Below are 14,842 nucleotides of genomic sequence, written 5' to 3'. Positions count from 1 at the left end.
TGCAATTTTACTAGCTTTGGTGCCAGAGAAGACAGATACTACTTTGCCTACACAGGTTGCAAAGTGAAAGGAAAAACCTGTATTCATTTCAGTTTAGTATTTTCTTAAATATTGTAGATCAGGAGCCATAACATTTAATGGATAATCTGAAAGTTCCTTTATAGATTATGAGATTTGGTATTTATGATTTAGTAGTCAAATCTATACATTATTATATAGATTATAATGATAGCCTGACCTTGGCTGGCTGGCAGATGCCCATACAGCTGTTCTGTCACTCCCCCTCAACAGAACAGTGTGAGAAAATAAGGTGGAAAAAGTCATGGGTCCAGACAAAGACAGAGAAATCACCTACCTATTACCACAGAATCCTAGAATCACTTAGGCTGGAAAAGACCTCTAAGATCATCATGTCCAACTGTTAACCTAGCAATGCCACATCTACCACTAAACCATGTCACTGAGCACCACATCTACATGTCTTTTAAATACCTTCAGGGATGCTGACTCAACAATTTCCCTGGGCAGCCTGTTCCAGTGCCATGCAACCCTTTCAGGGGAGAAATTTTTCCTAATATCCAACATAAACCTCCCCAGCACAACTTGTGGACATATCCTCTTGTCTTGTCACTTGTTGCTTTGGAGAAAAGACTGACCCCGATCTCTCTATAGCCTCCTTTGAGGTAGTTGTAGAGAGAGTAAGGTCTCCCCCGAGCCGCCTCTTCTCCAAGCTAAACAACCCCAGTTCCCTCAGCCGCTCCTTATAAGACTTGTTCTCTAGGCCCTTTGCCATCTTCATAGCCCTTTCATTGCTCCAGCACCTTGATGTCCTTCTTGTAGCGAGGGGCCCAAAACCAAACACTATTCAAGGCGCGGCCTCACCAAGTGCAGGGGAACGATCAATTCCCAAGTCCTGCTAGCCATACTACTTCTGATACAAGCCAGGATGCTGTTGGCCTTCTTGGCCACCTGACCACACTGCTGGCCAGCTATCAACCAACACCCCTAGGTCCTTTTCTGCCAGGCAGTTTTCAAGACACGCTTTCCCCATCACTGGGGAAACAGACTTGTCTTCAGGAAACATTATTTAATTCATTGCCAATTTAAATGGAGCAGGACTGTGAGAAAAAGACAATAGCGAAACACCTTCTCCTCACCTCCCCATTCTTCCCAGGCTCAACTTCACTCCTTCCGTCCGTCCCAGCTCTTCCATTTCTCCCACTCCCCTTCAAGAGGCACAGGGGGTATGGTGAACTGGGGCTGTGCTCAGTCCATAACAGTTCCCCTCAGCTCCTCCTTCCTACTCTCATTTTTCCCCTGCTCCAGTGTGGATCTTTCCACGTCCTGCAGTCCTTCGTGAACTGTTCCATCGTGGGTCCTTCCCACAGACTGCAGTACTTAGTTCATCAATCTCCCACAATAAGAGCTTAACTCCAAACAGCTACAGTTTTCTAGAAAAAAAGTTCTTCCATGGAAAATCTCCAAGGAAATCCCCAATGTAACTGTGGACAGGTTTCCCCAGGTACAAGAGACTTCCCAAACCTTTAAAAAATGGGTTTACAAGCTTTGTTGTTGGCAGAGTGCATTCTAAGGCAAACTAATTCTATACTGTGCTTAAAGGTGGCATGGAATAAAATAGTTCCGTTGGAAGGGACCTACAAAGATCACCGAGTCCAACTGCCCGACCACTTCAGAACTAACCAAAAGGTAAAGCATATTAATGAGGGCATTGTCCAAACGTCTCTTGAACACTGACATGCTTGGGGCATCAACCACCTCTCTAGGAAACCTACTCAAGGCTTTGACCACCCTCAAAGTAGAAAATTTTCCCTAATGCTCAGTCTGAACCTCCCCTGGCAGATCTTTGAGACATTCCCACACGTCCTGACATCGGTGCCCAGGGAGCAGAGATCAGCACCTCCCTCTGTGCTTCCTCTCCTCAGGATGTTGCAGAGAGCAACGGGGTCACGCCTCAGCCTCCTTTTCTCCAGACCAGACAACAAAGTGTCCTCAGCCTCTACTCACCAGATATGCCCTTCAGCCCTTTTACACTTACAGTCAATGCACAGATTGTAATAAAGACCTTGAATAAACATTTTTATTTATATAGCAACTGAAATGCATAAGAAATATAAAAATAGATTAACATACTCATTGAGTAACTCTAAATTTGATACATAAATTCATTAGGGAAGCAATAAACATACTGTATAAATTAATTACTTTGTGGTTATCTTCATTAAATGCTACTTAATGAGTTAATAAGCTTGAAAAGCAATGACAAATTGCTAACATACATGTACAGGATTTTTCTTTTTTTTTTTTTTTTAAAAAAAAGCAGCACATCTAACAGAATGCTGCAGCTCTAGATATAAGCTAGCAAAATTGCCAGCTGGTCACTTTACCTTGTGAAATGCATTAAAAGGTACCTTTCCCTACAGGATTTGAATGTGACAGAAAAAAGTGCAGACTTTACAAAATTCGTCTGCAGAAGACAGGCTTGCTACGGTTTAAGAACCACCTACTACTAAAACAAAAACTTCTTATTTGTCTTACAGGATGACTTCCAGCTTCTTTGGAAACATTAGATTCTGCCAAATCAAAAACATACACACGCACATACATATGCATACACACATTTGTATACACAGACACACAAAAATATATCGCTGCTTTTGACGATTATGATCACGCTTTTGTGGCTTTAACATCTTAGGATGACAAACACATAACCACATAGTGAGTGGGGAATTGGGAAGTTACCCTCCAGAGGCTGAGCAGCACTGGGGAAAGCTATATCCAGAGCTGATAAATACCTTAACTTCTGTGATGGTGCCTGAGCATTCCAGCATTGACTGAGCTCTGTTATCAGCATGCTGTGGAAGACTGGAACGGTGGCCCCATTTGTCATGTCACAGGTATGGGCTGCTTATGCTTTCATCTGGTGGAGCGCAAATGCTGAAACTGGCGTTGGTCTATGTTACAATTAAACACAAAAAAAAAAAAGCCACATAAACATAGTTTTCACTTGCTCTGTTTCCATGCCATAATATATATATACACATATATACATATGAGTGAAGATGGCAAGCTGCATTCCAGAGTACATTAGTCATATTGATACTATAAATAGTCGTATTGATATTATAAGTACCTTTATTCTGAAACAAAACACAGCCTGAATGAAAGGATACAAGACACGGACTCCTGATGGCTCTTGAACAGGAGAACCTTTATTGCCCTTTTTCACCACTACATATACTTTCCACGTAGCCCCACGCACTGTCCACGCGCCCGAATCTGTCTTACAATTGGTTAGAGACCCTCAGACACGCGCCTCGAGCCAGCCAGCAACTGGCCACTGCCCAAAGCTCATCTTTAACGCTGTGGCCAATTTACTTTATCTCCACCTTGCTCAAGTTTTTGGTTCTACCGCTTGTTTCCTCATTATCTCTAACTCAGGGACGTGTGAAACAGCGCAAGGCCACCTGCAAATTCCTTTCCCACACCTGAACATATCTCCAATGCCACATCAGTGCATTAACTAAGCATGGTTCAGTGAATGTATTAATATGCAGGTCTCTCACCTTTCCAGGACATGTATAATTTGCAGTGAAACTACCGGTGTAACCTTGAATAAAATATTTAAGGCAATCTTTAACAATTGCACACTCAAATGATTCCTTAGAAAAGCTCAGGATATTAATCCAAAGTTCCATCCCTTAACCTGATTTTGTTAACTTCTTCAAACTAACTTACACCAACAGAATCTAACTTCCCTTTGCAGGAACAATAAACAGATAGAGAGAGCAGTATTTTGAACAAAGCATTTCATTCCTTTAAAGAGATTGTCATTCCTTAGATTACTTTCCTTTTTCCTCAAGAACACCTAGACCAAGGAAATTAGGATATGCAATTCCTGATTGAGAACCATGAGAAATATCCATGAGCAAACTTCAAGGCTTACGTGACTACACACACACACACACAGCAGTTTTTCGCATCCTCCAGCATGACCAGTAAGATCTCCATATGAGTTCACAGCACAGGAACCCTATTTAAACAAAATCCAGAAGAAATCAGCTACCAAATCGACACCAGGGAACACTACAGTATTAGTCTTGCATCACGTAAGTTGCTCTGCATTGCTATGACAGCAGCATCAACTCCACAAATTGAGGGGGGACACAAAAGTACACTTCACAAGAAGGTACATGCTGATAGAACAGCTCCCAACAATTCTTTCTTCAAGGTAAATAACCCTGTAGCCTATTGTTGAGTGAAACCTCAAATTCTTTTAAAACCTAACCATTCAGTAAACGTAACTGTGTCCATCAATCACATGAAGTCTTTAGACATTTTCTGTTGATTTTGCGCACTTAAGACTAAGTCACAAAGGATTTGAAAGCCAGAACACAGTTAAATGTCATCTCTACACTGGGTCAAAACGTGTATTAAACAAATGAAGACATACTCATGTTACAAGCAAGCCCTCACCAGTTCTGTGCTGAGACTTTGGCAATAAGACAGCTAATGAGAACAGCTCTACTCTACTCAGCACTGTTTAGGACACTAACAAATTGTCTTTAGATGTCTTGTCATCACGTTCCAACAGGAAGAAGCCACATTGCTGAAGGGGTATATGGAGGGGAAGAGAAAGACAGGTCACAACATACTCCCATAAGGAAATCTTCGATCCCAGGCTAATTACTGGCATAACAGCAATAAACAATACTAGAAAAAAATACATGGAACAAGACTACCCGTTTATCTAGGTTACTATTATATTTTGAACTACTGATAGGCACTTTAACCTTCATGTCTTAATTATCAGTAGTCATTACAGTACTTTGAAAGAACTGTTTTGAAAAGGAATTTTAACACAGTTTGAAACAGAAGGACCACAATCGGTCACCGCCTGCATTTTCACAAAAACGGACCGGAGAATCGCAAAATGAAGGATGGGTGGTACGGGTTGAGATTGGTTTTCTTTCTGTTTTCCTTTAGTGTATCTTATTATCTCACTCCTGAACCATTGTGCCTGTGGAAGAGATGAGGAAAGGTCATCAGTAGCCAGTGGCAGCACCAGCTGGGAGCTTGAAACGGCACTTGCAGTTTTCAGCTGTCAGATGCTGCCTGAAATTTAACAAGTGCCAATATGAAACGATCTGCAAATCTGTAGCTTTTTTAAGCTAGCAAAGATAAATGAAGGGTTTCAAGAGCAATTTGAAGTCTATTATATGCTTTATGTATAAGCATAATAATTTCAGGTTGTTTGGTTTCACTGGTTCCCAGGTTAGCTAAATTCCCACCCATATCCCATGCTTAAATACCAAGGCTGAAGCGTGTTGTGTTACATTTGATCCACTCCCTGCTAAAATACCCCAATCTTTTTTGTCTCCGGTTCGTTTTTTATGAGTACACATCACAGATAAAGTGACACCAAAAGAAATCGGTCACTTATTTATGAGTGGTACACATGACCTGCTTGTATCTGCTAACAATGATTAAGCCAAGAATGCTGAAACAATACAACAAAGATGTAGACAGCAATGCAACTATACAGGTGTTTTCTATCCGCATCCACACAGTGCTTTTGGTCCAAACCCATGCTTTATGTCTATCATCTTTTGTGATCTCGACCTGCCTTTCCCAAGCAGCAGGCTCCGCTGGCATCTGAACCCGGCTGGAATTCTCACACATGCTCCCAGCCCAGCAGCAAGATGAAAAAGTCACAGCTGTGGCTTCCTCCACAACTGTGTGTTCAGCAAACCCACTGCAACAGCAGCCGTGACACCACTGCCCTTACTTCCGGAGATGATCAGCTAGTATTTTAGCACGGGCATAGAAAGACACTGGGGCCAACCCTTAGCCATTTCCAAATGCCAATCTGTTTATGAACACAAATAACCCTTTCAGAATACACCCAGCCAGCCTCCCGACACCACAGGACCCTCCACCTCACACAAGCCTCTCAAATATCCCTGGCTCCAATGCAGAAGAGGACGGTGCATGACATCAAGAGCCAAGGGAGGTTTACCATGGAGGTGAATGCCCTGCAGTGCTCCTTTCATTGATTTCTAGACCTGCCAAGCTGGTGCAAGTAGCTATAGAATACTGCCATGGCCTGTCACCCTTACAAAACAGGGAGACCAAATTTACCTGTTGTGCAGGTCACTGTGTTTCAGGAAAGGCTGTGTCCATGCCCATGCACAGATGCATGACGTGGCAGATCTACAGACAACCTCAAGAGAAAAATCAGCTTTGTCCCTTAGAGGTAGGCCAGCTTACCCTTCCCTCCTCCACTCCCAGTGCAATGGATGTTCTACAGCCCTTGCTCTTCGATGGCAGAGTAAGCTTCATCCCACTCATCGGCACTGAACGGACTTCTCTAAAATCCTAGGTATTTTATTTAAATCATGGTCTTTAAAACATTAAGATTAGCTAGTCTAATGACTGCTTACTACATACAGCAGAAACAGAATTGTTCTTAGCTAACAAAACTCCCCTGACTTAAATTATATTTGCTATCTCATTTGTCCCTGTGGACATTACCTAGTTTTCCCTTGCTCTTCTTACATCTGATCGACAGAAAGCTTTTGTGGGGCAGGGACTGTCATTTACTGGATGTCTAAATGGGACCTAGGCCACAAAAGCCTGAAAGCTTTGAAATGTTACTACAATAGCAAATAATGAGCATATTTGACTGCTCTTTCTAGCGGATGAGACTTGCAGAAGCTATATTTAAAACTAATAAGGAGGAGAAAATTTGAAAGTGATATTCTCCATTCTTAGAAAACTATATAATGAAAATAGTAAAAACCACCTCCCTTTGCCTTTCTGCACTGTTGGTAACGAGATTAATTATTGATCAGGTTTTCAGCTCTACTGGAACACAATGACTTCCACCAGGCACAGAAACGCAGGCGTGACTACAGCCCACAGACTGCTCCAGCAGCCAACACAATGCTGTGTGCTCTCCTTCTGTTCCCACGACTCTTCTTTCTGCAACCACCATGTAGTTATCCTGATTCAGCATCTCTTGTTAGAGCTTTGTAAAGGAAGTTTAATATTCTTGAGCATCCTCTGTTCAACTAACAGTTGAGGGAATATGACAGGAGGAAGGCAGAGAGCAACCACCAACCCAAAAGCTACCAGACCCATAAAATTTGACTTTTTTGGAGAAAAACAAAATAAACCCCTCAGCATTCTGGAAGTAAATGGATGCAATGAAGAGCTATTAACACAAGCATAAATTCAGGAAGCCTGGATAGCAGTTGCACCAGCAAATAAGCACACTAATAAGAACTTTTCCAACCTGTTAACCTATAAAAATGAAGTGTCTGTGGGTGAAAGTTGCCATGAGCCAGCTTGGCTTCCTCAGCCTTTACTCACTGGGATGAAACTCCCCACCCTGATGAACAGCCTGGTGTCTATCAGAGCACTCTGCAGCTCCCGTGTGCTGTTTGTGCCCATATTTTCTCTCACAGGAGGCCAAAAGTTAAATCTGTAAGCATAGAAAAGATCATTAAATACCAAAGTCTCACTTGATATAGAATTGGAGCCACTGATGTCGTCTCCACACACTGTCCCCTCTGCATAGTGAGCGACAGCCACCAGCAGGCCGGGGTCTCCTCACTGGAAGCGCTCGCACCGAAATCCAGCTGGGCCTGACACCCAGGAGCGCTTCCAAGTTCTTTCTGTCACAGGCACGAGAGGGCAGCTAAGGGCAGAAGACCTCCTGGGAGAGTGCTAGAGAAATGTCCCAGGCAGAGGAAGCCAGACTTGGCAGGGTCTGTATCCATACTCTTCGCCCAGAGCAGACCTTAAAGCAAATCAGGCAGCCAGCAATGCCTTCCCCCCGCCCCGGCCCCTCTTCAGAAGGAACTACTTCACTATCTCTGTAAGGATACGGAATTAATTAGCTTGTATGTGGTGTGAGCAATCAGGAGACTTGAACCTGGGACTAAACGAGAGCCAAATTATTTGACACTAAAACATTCAGCAAGGAGGAGTGAAAAGGGTCAAGGAAGTACTGGGCCACTTGACATCAAAAAGCAATATCGGTGGTAGGAAGGGGAAGCAGAAAAGAGTAGCTTGCAGTGTTTTTGTATCCCTTCCTTTATAAGGCTGTGTTGGCACACTGGGATGCAGACTAGCATGTCCTGCTGGGAAAGGAAGGGATGTGACAGGACTGAGGAATCGCCAGTCCAGGGCAGGAACTCGCACCGTTTTTGCGTTAAATACACACATCCACACTCAGTGCGCCCCAAGCATGCAGCAGGTCTGCTCAAAAGTGAGCCCTTTTGTCGTACAAAGACAAACAAGTAAAAGATTAGTTTAAAAGCCTGCTACAACCGTTGTGCAATAAAAACAAGTGACAAGCTTTTAGGCTTAATTGCTTCATCAGTCCAATAAGGGAATAAGGTATTCTGAACCTAAGAGCTTGTTTGTTTCTTTTCCAGCTACATCAATTAAACTAACAAACAGATCTCTCTCTCTCTCCAGACTTTATTTATACTATATTACTCCAGACCAGTTACAAAACTCCCCATCTCTAAAACCATGAAAACCTAGCATTTGAAGAGACCAAATTATTAGGTTTTAATTCAGCAAAGTATCAGCCGCCTTCCCGAACTAAGAATTTGTCAGTTTTGTGAATCTCTGAAACAAGCAAGCCTGCTTATCAAAATTAAGAGAACACCTGAGACATCCGTGAGAGGAAAACTTCTACAGCCACCTGTTCAATGGCCAAAATACTCCCTGCCAGGTTCTCTGTTCAGCTGAACCATACTTCGTAGATTAACTGGAATCAAGCTACAAGGACAGCTTTATCTTTTTAAAGCCACACTGCGCTTTGGAGCAGGCTCACGTCTGCTTCAAGTTGCACCTTCCTACCTATGCATATAAAAATCTGCCTTGCCTGCTATAAACTACAAGAGCCCACAGCCAGTACACCCCGACTGCACCCTGAGTTCTCCTTCTCACACTTTGAAGGCCAGAGATAACTGTGGTATAAAACAATTTGAGAATGCCTTCTCCGCTAGGTGTATCTGAGCGGAATCTGATCCTACAAATGTGCGTTCAAGAGTCGGAGTCATTTGGGTTGCGATGACTGACTATAATCGGTCTCTGGAAACACTTGGCTCATATCTATCTTTGCCATTATGCAAAAATAGAACAAATATTACTATTTCCTTATAGGCATTTTCTACAGAACATTGCCACAGAAATAAAGCTCTCTATAAACATTGGAAATGAGTGGTTCTGATTTCCTTAAGGGTGTATTTTCCATAAAAAGTCTTGCTCCAGTGCTAATTACAAAATTAGCAAGAAGCTTACGAGTAATTAGATTGGGGTGTTAAATCACTAATAATCCTTAAATAAAACTCCTAATTAGGACACACTGCACATTTATCTGCAGGCTAGATCTGACAGACTGCCCCAACTTTCCTTTTAGCTGATATTCAGGGCACCACAAGGAAAGGAAAGTCCCCCGGGGGCACCCTGTTCAGGAAGGAGCCCTCACATCACCTGTGCAGATATGGGCAAGGACCCCTGCGCCCACCCATCCTGACCCCAGAACAGACAGCCTGGCCATACATTCAGATACCATAGGGTCATCCATCTCCATCCTGTAATTACACAGGAAGCATGAGCATTTGCTCTTGTTAAGTTTCCATGAAGGCATTTAGCTGCTGATACCATAAAAATTACAGAACTATCAACACTACCTGGTCCTCCCTCCACCTGCATGGTATTTCTCAGACTCCAAGATAAATTTAATTAGGTAGAAGCTTTGCTTTTATTACACCTAATAAAGCAGCACCTGATACAAAGGCATCTCACTTGAGAACTGATCCACAGTAAACTAAAACAATGCAAACAGCAAGGGTTGTAACTCCTTTACAGCCCACTTATCTGAGACATATTTAACTGCTTCCAAAAAAACACCCAAAAACAACTATATTGATATGCCACGCATCCCGAAGACAATCTTTCCAAGCATTCTGTACCTAACTCTAGCCTCAAAGTGAAATAATCTGTGATCCCAACTGCTTTTGGACAAATCCTCTCTCTGCCAGACACATCCACACGACGAAGCCAGCTGCGCCACATGTACCTAGCCATTTTCAGTGAAGGGGGAAAAGAAAGCTTTAAGTGACATGCAGAGCAACTTCAAAACTAAATATCTATCAGCTGCTTAAAAAACAACAACAAAGCTGTATTTTGGAAGAACGTGTGTTTTCTCTCTGGAATTTAGTCTTTCTCCCACCAGCTCCACTGAGAGTGGTTTACACCCAAAAGCACCAGAAAAATCAGCTTGGTTACCACAGTGTCTGCATCTGACTCAGGATGCTCCTGCTCTTCCCTCTTTTGGAGGCCACTGAAGTTCAGATTTGACACCTTCCCCACCCACATTCAATTCCAGAAAGGAACAAGCCAGTGTTAACCTGTCTGGAAACAGCAATTTCTCTACACATGAGCCAAAAATCCCAGTTATTTCAGCCACCCTGAAGGTATTTACCCGTGAGGCCCCATCGTTGGATTTCTCATTTTACTTTACATCTACCATTTAACATTCCTCTTTGCTTAATACCACAGCAATTAACCCAGCAAAAACAAAGTATTTGCCACATCCATTAGAAATGAAAACCTATCATACGCTTCCTACAGCCACAGGAGTTCATACAGCACAACAGAATGAATGACTTTCTCAAACATTTTTCTCCTGCTGCAACTTACAGTAACCTCAATTTTCCAATGGATACACCCAGCCCTCTGTATTCAAACACTCGTTAACACCAGAGATGGCCAGAGATATTGTGACTAAAGCAGGGTGCTTGGTCAGAAAGTGCAAGTTCTGCTAAGGCAAAAGCCTTTCTCACAATGGTGTTGCAAACCCAGGATGTCATTTTCGGGAAAAAACAAACACAGTAACACGCTGACCACATCTCAGCTACACTGCCCGGCAGCTGACACCTAGGTTTGCCACAATCAAGATTTGAATCCCGGTCCTGCACAGCTTCCTAAAGCTGTGCTTTTTTACTTTCCTGTTTTCCAGCCCCAAGGGGAACTAAGATCTCTGAAGTTGCATCACAGAGCTTTCAAGATCTCAAATATTTTAGGGAAGGAAACAATCACTCCATGACCAAAGACATGTAATGGCCACATTAATGGTTCTAGAAATTCAGGAGAGTGATATTTTACAGTGAAGCATTTACAATCAAAATCTGTAATCCAACCCTCCTCTTCTGTTTGTATAAGACTGGCCATGAATCAGAGCACAACTTATTAACAATTACTCCACAAAAAGGATGTGTGAATAGCAATATATATATATAACATATATATGTTGCTGGTTTTTTGATTACTGTGGCACATCTCTAAGAAGCTAAATGAATTAACAGCTAGGCTTGGCAGCACATGAAACACACACACCTTAGGGAAAATTAACAAATCTAAGTGCAAAGGTTAGTTAGCTGTTTGCCAACAATGTTCTTTTATTTCATTGATTCAAAAAAAAAATCTTTGCCTTTTTTTTTTCCTTCACAAAGATGCAACAAATTGTACTTCACATGAAGCTGGCAGAGTCTTAAGCCAGCAGGCCTGGCCCACAAAATGGCAAGTGTCTCCAGCAGCTGTTATTGTTGACAACATGTGACAACATGGTATTTCCAGACATCATCAACAACATCCCCAATTACTGCTAATTTTGTGCAGGATTACAACATTTTCCTATGTTCATTAGCTACAATTATCTTAATAACAGTGGCAGAAAGAAGATGAAGTGGAAAAAAAAACACAGAATGTGCAAGTGAGGTTTGCTAGGCGACAATCTGGAAGACAGTAACAAGCCAAGATACAGGCTTAACCTGAGATACAGGGCATTACAGAGTGCTTTTGGACTATGCTGCCTTTTTCATTTATTTTAAAGCAAACAGGAAGTTTTCTAGTTTGTCATTTATCACAGAATTGTACAAACAAAAAAAGCGTTCACGCAAACCTGGATAAAAGGATTATTTGGGTATGAAGACTATTTCCTGTTATCTCTCACAAGTGAACAAAGCACTGTGGTGCTCAGAGGTTTAAGCTGGATATTTAAGCACATTTTCTGTGAAACAAGCAAACAAATCGCACTCTGAAATAGCTTGCTGGTTAGGACAATCAGGTGAGACGGAAGAGGCCCATGTCCAAACCTGTAATCCATCTTGTTAGTGTCCCATTTATTATGGGCACTTATCTCACGATCATTTTGTCAGAGTTTCCACGTCTAAGCTAAGAAATCATTCCCCTCCAAACGAGTAAGATTGTGGTTGAAACTGTCATTCTGACAAAAATGTTTTAAGACAGCTTTAACCTAGATGGCTATTTTTCTTGGTACGACACCCTACATAAGCATGGTGTTTTACGGATACCTTCAAGCAAAGATCTGAATTTAGCACTCAAAATGTTGTTTTACAGGAGCGCATGCCAAGTGCTTTTCATCTCATTATGCTGGTTTGAAATAATAGTACTACTTAAAGTAACATCATGCTAGCATAAAATGCAAGAGTGATTTCAAAGCAGCACAATAAACCACTGTTTCACGACGGTCAGTTGCCTCAGCCAGCGTTACAAATTCCAAACCGCTCAAGCTCCATTTAATTCCTCCTGTACAATTTTTAAATATACTACGCCCTAGGCAGATTTATTGAAATCATTCTGTATACTCTACCCAGCTGGAATTATTTTGATCTTCCAATTAGAAGATTTTGGTCATTTACCCATTCTCCACATGTTCTGCATACCGTACTTCTAGCATTATTGCTACTGCTTGCAAAATTATTCCATAATTAAGGCTCAGCTCACAATGAAAAAAAAAAAAATATTATAACAGAATATACAAAGACAGTTTCAGTCTGGAAACTTTCCAGTTCTGGTCTAACCTATGTAACATCAGACAAATAGCTTCCTCCCTGTTCCTTCCCCTTACAAAGTGCTTGCTGTACCTATGTCATCCCTTGAGGCCAAGGGCTGGCTTTCCCTCTGTATAATGTGATTTACAGCTGGGATTTCTCAAACGCTACTGTAACACAAAATCATTGCAACGGTTCAGAGCCCTGCTCCACCAACCACCCTAATCCCAGCCCTTGCTGGTACTTCTAATGGCATCCCTGCTGCTCCTCAACAATGCTCCAGCCAGGAGAACTTGTCCCATCACCGTGAGCCTGCTGCGTGCACACAGCTCCTCATCGCCAGCCTGTGAGATGTGCTCTGAAGTCTCAACTTACCCTACACCCAGCAAAAGGCCACGGTTTTACACCCCCAAAAAATTATTCGCAGCATAAAACGCTGCCTGAAAAGCCACTACTTCAACACCGCCTGCTGGGTTTGGGTACAAAAAAGCCCTAATAACGAGCCTAACCAGCCTTGCCTTGCTCCTTTTCCACTTGGGGCACAGAACTGAAGTTCAAAAGCGTCCCTCGGGGGGAGAGCCGGCTTGTCCCCCTCCCCAAACACCCTACCCTGACCCCTCAGAGGGAAGGAAAAGCCCCCCAGCCCCTGCCCCTCCCGGAGGGGGCTCCCAGCCGCCAGACGCGGGGCCGGGGGGGCGCCCGGCCAGGAGCCACCTGAGGAGGCTGGAGGGGGCGAGCCCCGCCGACACCTCCAATAATAACCAAAAAAGAAAAAAAAAAAAACACACCTTTTATCAGAAAAACCCCGGCAGCACAGTGCCAGGCCGATCACGACGAAGGGGGGGCCCCGGCCGTGGCTGTCCCCCTCCCCACCACCCGCAGCAGCTCCCACCTTCCCCCGGGCAGGGCACGCAGACGGAATAAAGACCTCTACAAATAAACGCGCTTATTCAAAATAAAACCCCAAAGCCCCACAAAACGCACCTCCCTCCCCCGGGGGCCCCGCGGAGCAGCCCCCCGACCCCCGGCACTCACCTCAGGGGGACGCGGCCTCGGCGGCGGCCGGGCACAGAACCGCCTCTCCTCCGGCTGCTCGGGCACTTCCACTTTCTGCCGTGGTCTTCCCCCCCGGCACAGTGCTCCCTGCTCCCTGCCCCTCGCCCAGCCGTGCCGAGCCGAGCCGAGCCGTGCCCGCTCCCCCGGCTCTGCTCGCAGACGCCTCCCTGCGGTGCCCGGGCAGGGGAGCGGCCCCCTCCGTGCCGCCCCGCCCCGGTACCTGCCCGCTTTCTTTCTCCACCCCCCCCCCCCCCGCCACCGCTTTTCTGAGTTTTTTTTGTTGTTTTATTCCCCCTAACTTCATTGCCAGCCCACCTCCTTTGGGGAAGGAGCCTGAGGGAAGGGGGCTGTTGAGGTTGGAGGGGTCTGGATGGAGTTGAGCACAACAAAGACCCCCTTGGTTCCCCGCCGGCACGTAATGCCCAACAAAAGGGAAACACTGAGAATGTCACCGTTATCACCCCGTGAGATGCAGGCTAAAAAACAACACTTCTTACGAGGTTTGTAGTTTCGAAACAAATGGCAGCTTGGATGCGTCTATTTCTGTCCCGGTACTATAAGCAGCTTGCTCACGCCCTGCTGCTTTAGTGCTGTGTGTGCTGGCACTATAGGCAGAAAGCATAAAGGCAGCAAAGCCACAAGTCTCTGGTGACAAAGAAGTCTTTTGGCAGCTTATCGCGTGGGGAGACTGGCTGTTAAGACATATTGCTCACAGATGAGAAGCTGCTTAACTAGTGGCTGAGGTAAGTACCCCTTAATACACATCCCTGCATCCATTTTACTCCTCACACGTCCTGAATGGTGCTCACCTGACGATGGCACCTGCACCCACTGGAGGCGGGCAGTGTAGGCACACAGGCACCTGTCCCCATTAAAACTCAGCTGTG

General features: G+C 44.1%; 1 protein-coding gene across 2 annotated transcripts in view; it reads right to left on the bottom strand.

Annotated features, from left to right (window-relative positions):
- The window catches only part of MYO16 (myosin XVI), a 385,412-nt gene extending 371,230 nt beyond the window's left edge, over positions 1–14,182 (bottom strand). The window contains exons 1-2 of one of the 2 annotated variants that reach the window (XM_083834843.1): positions 13,935–14,182; positions 2,817–2,975 (exon numbers count right to left, since the gene is read on the bottom strand). The gene's annotated coding sequence lies outside the window, so the exon portion shown is untranslated. The remainder of the gene's footprint in view (positions 1–2,816; positions 2,976–13,934) is intronic. The other variant, XM_083834844.1, reaches the window with a different exon arrangement.
- Between the last annotated feature and the right edge of the window lie 660 nt (positions 14,183–14,842).

This window comes from Anser anser (genome assembly GCF_964211835.1).
Source record: "Anser anser genome assembly, chromosome: 1".
Taxonomy (NCBI): domain Eukaryota; kingdom Metazoa; phylum Chordata; class Aves; order Anseriformes; family Anatidae; genus Anser; species Anser anser.
This window is presented reverse-complemented; position numbering and strand designations above follow the sequence as displayed.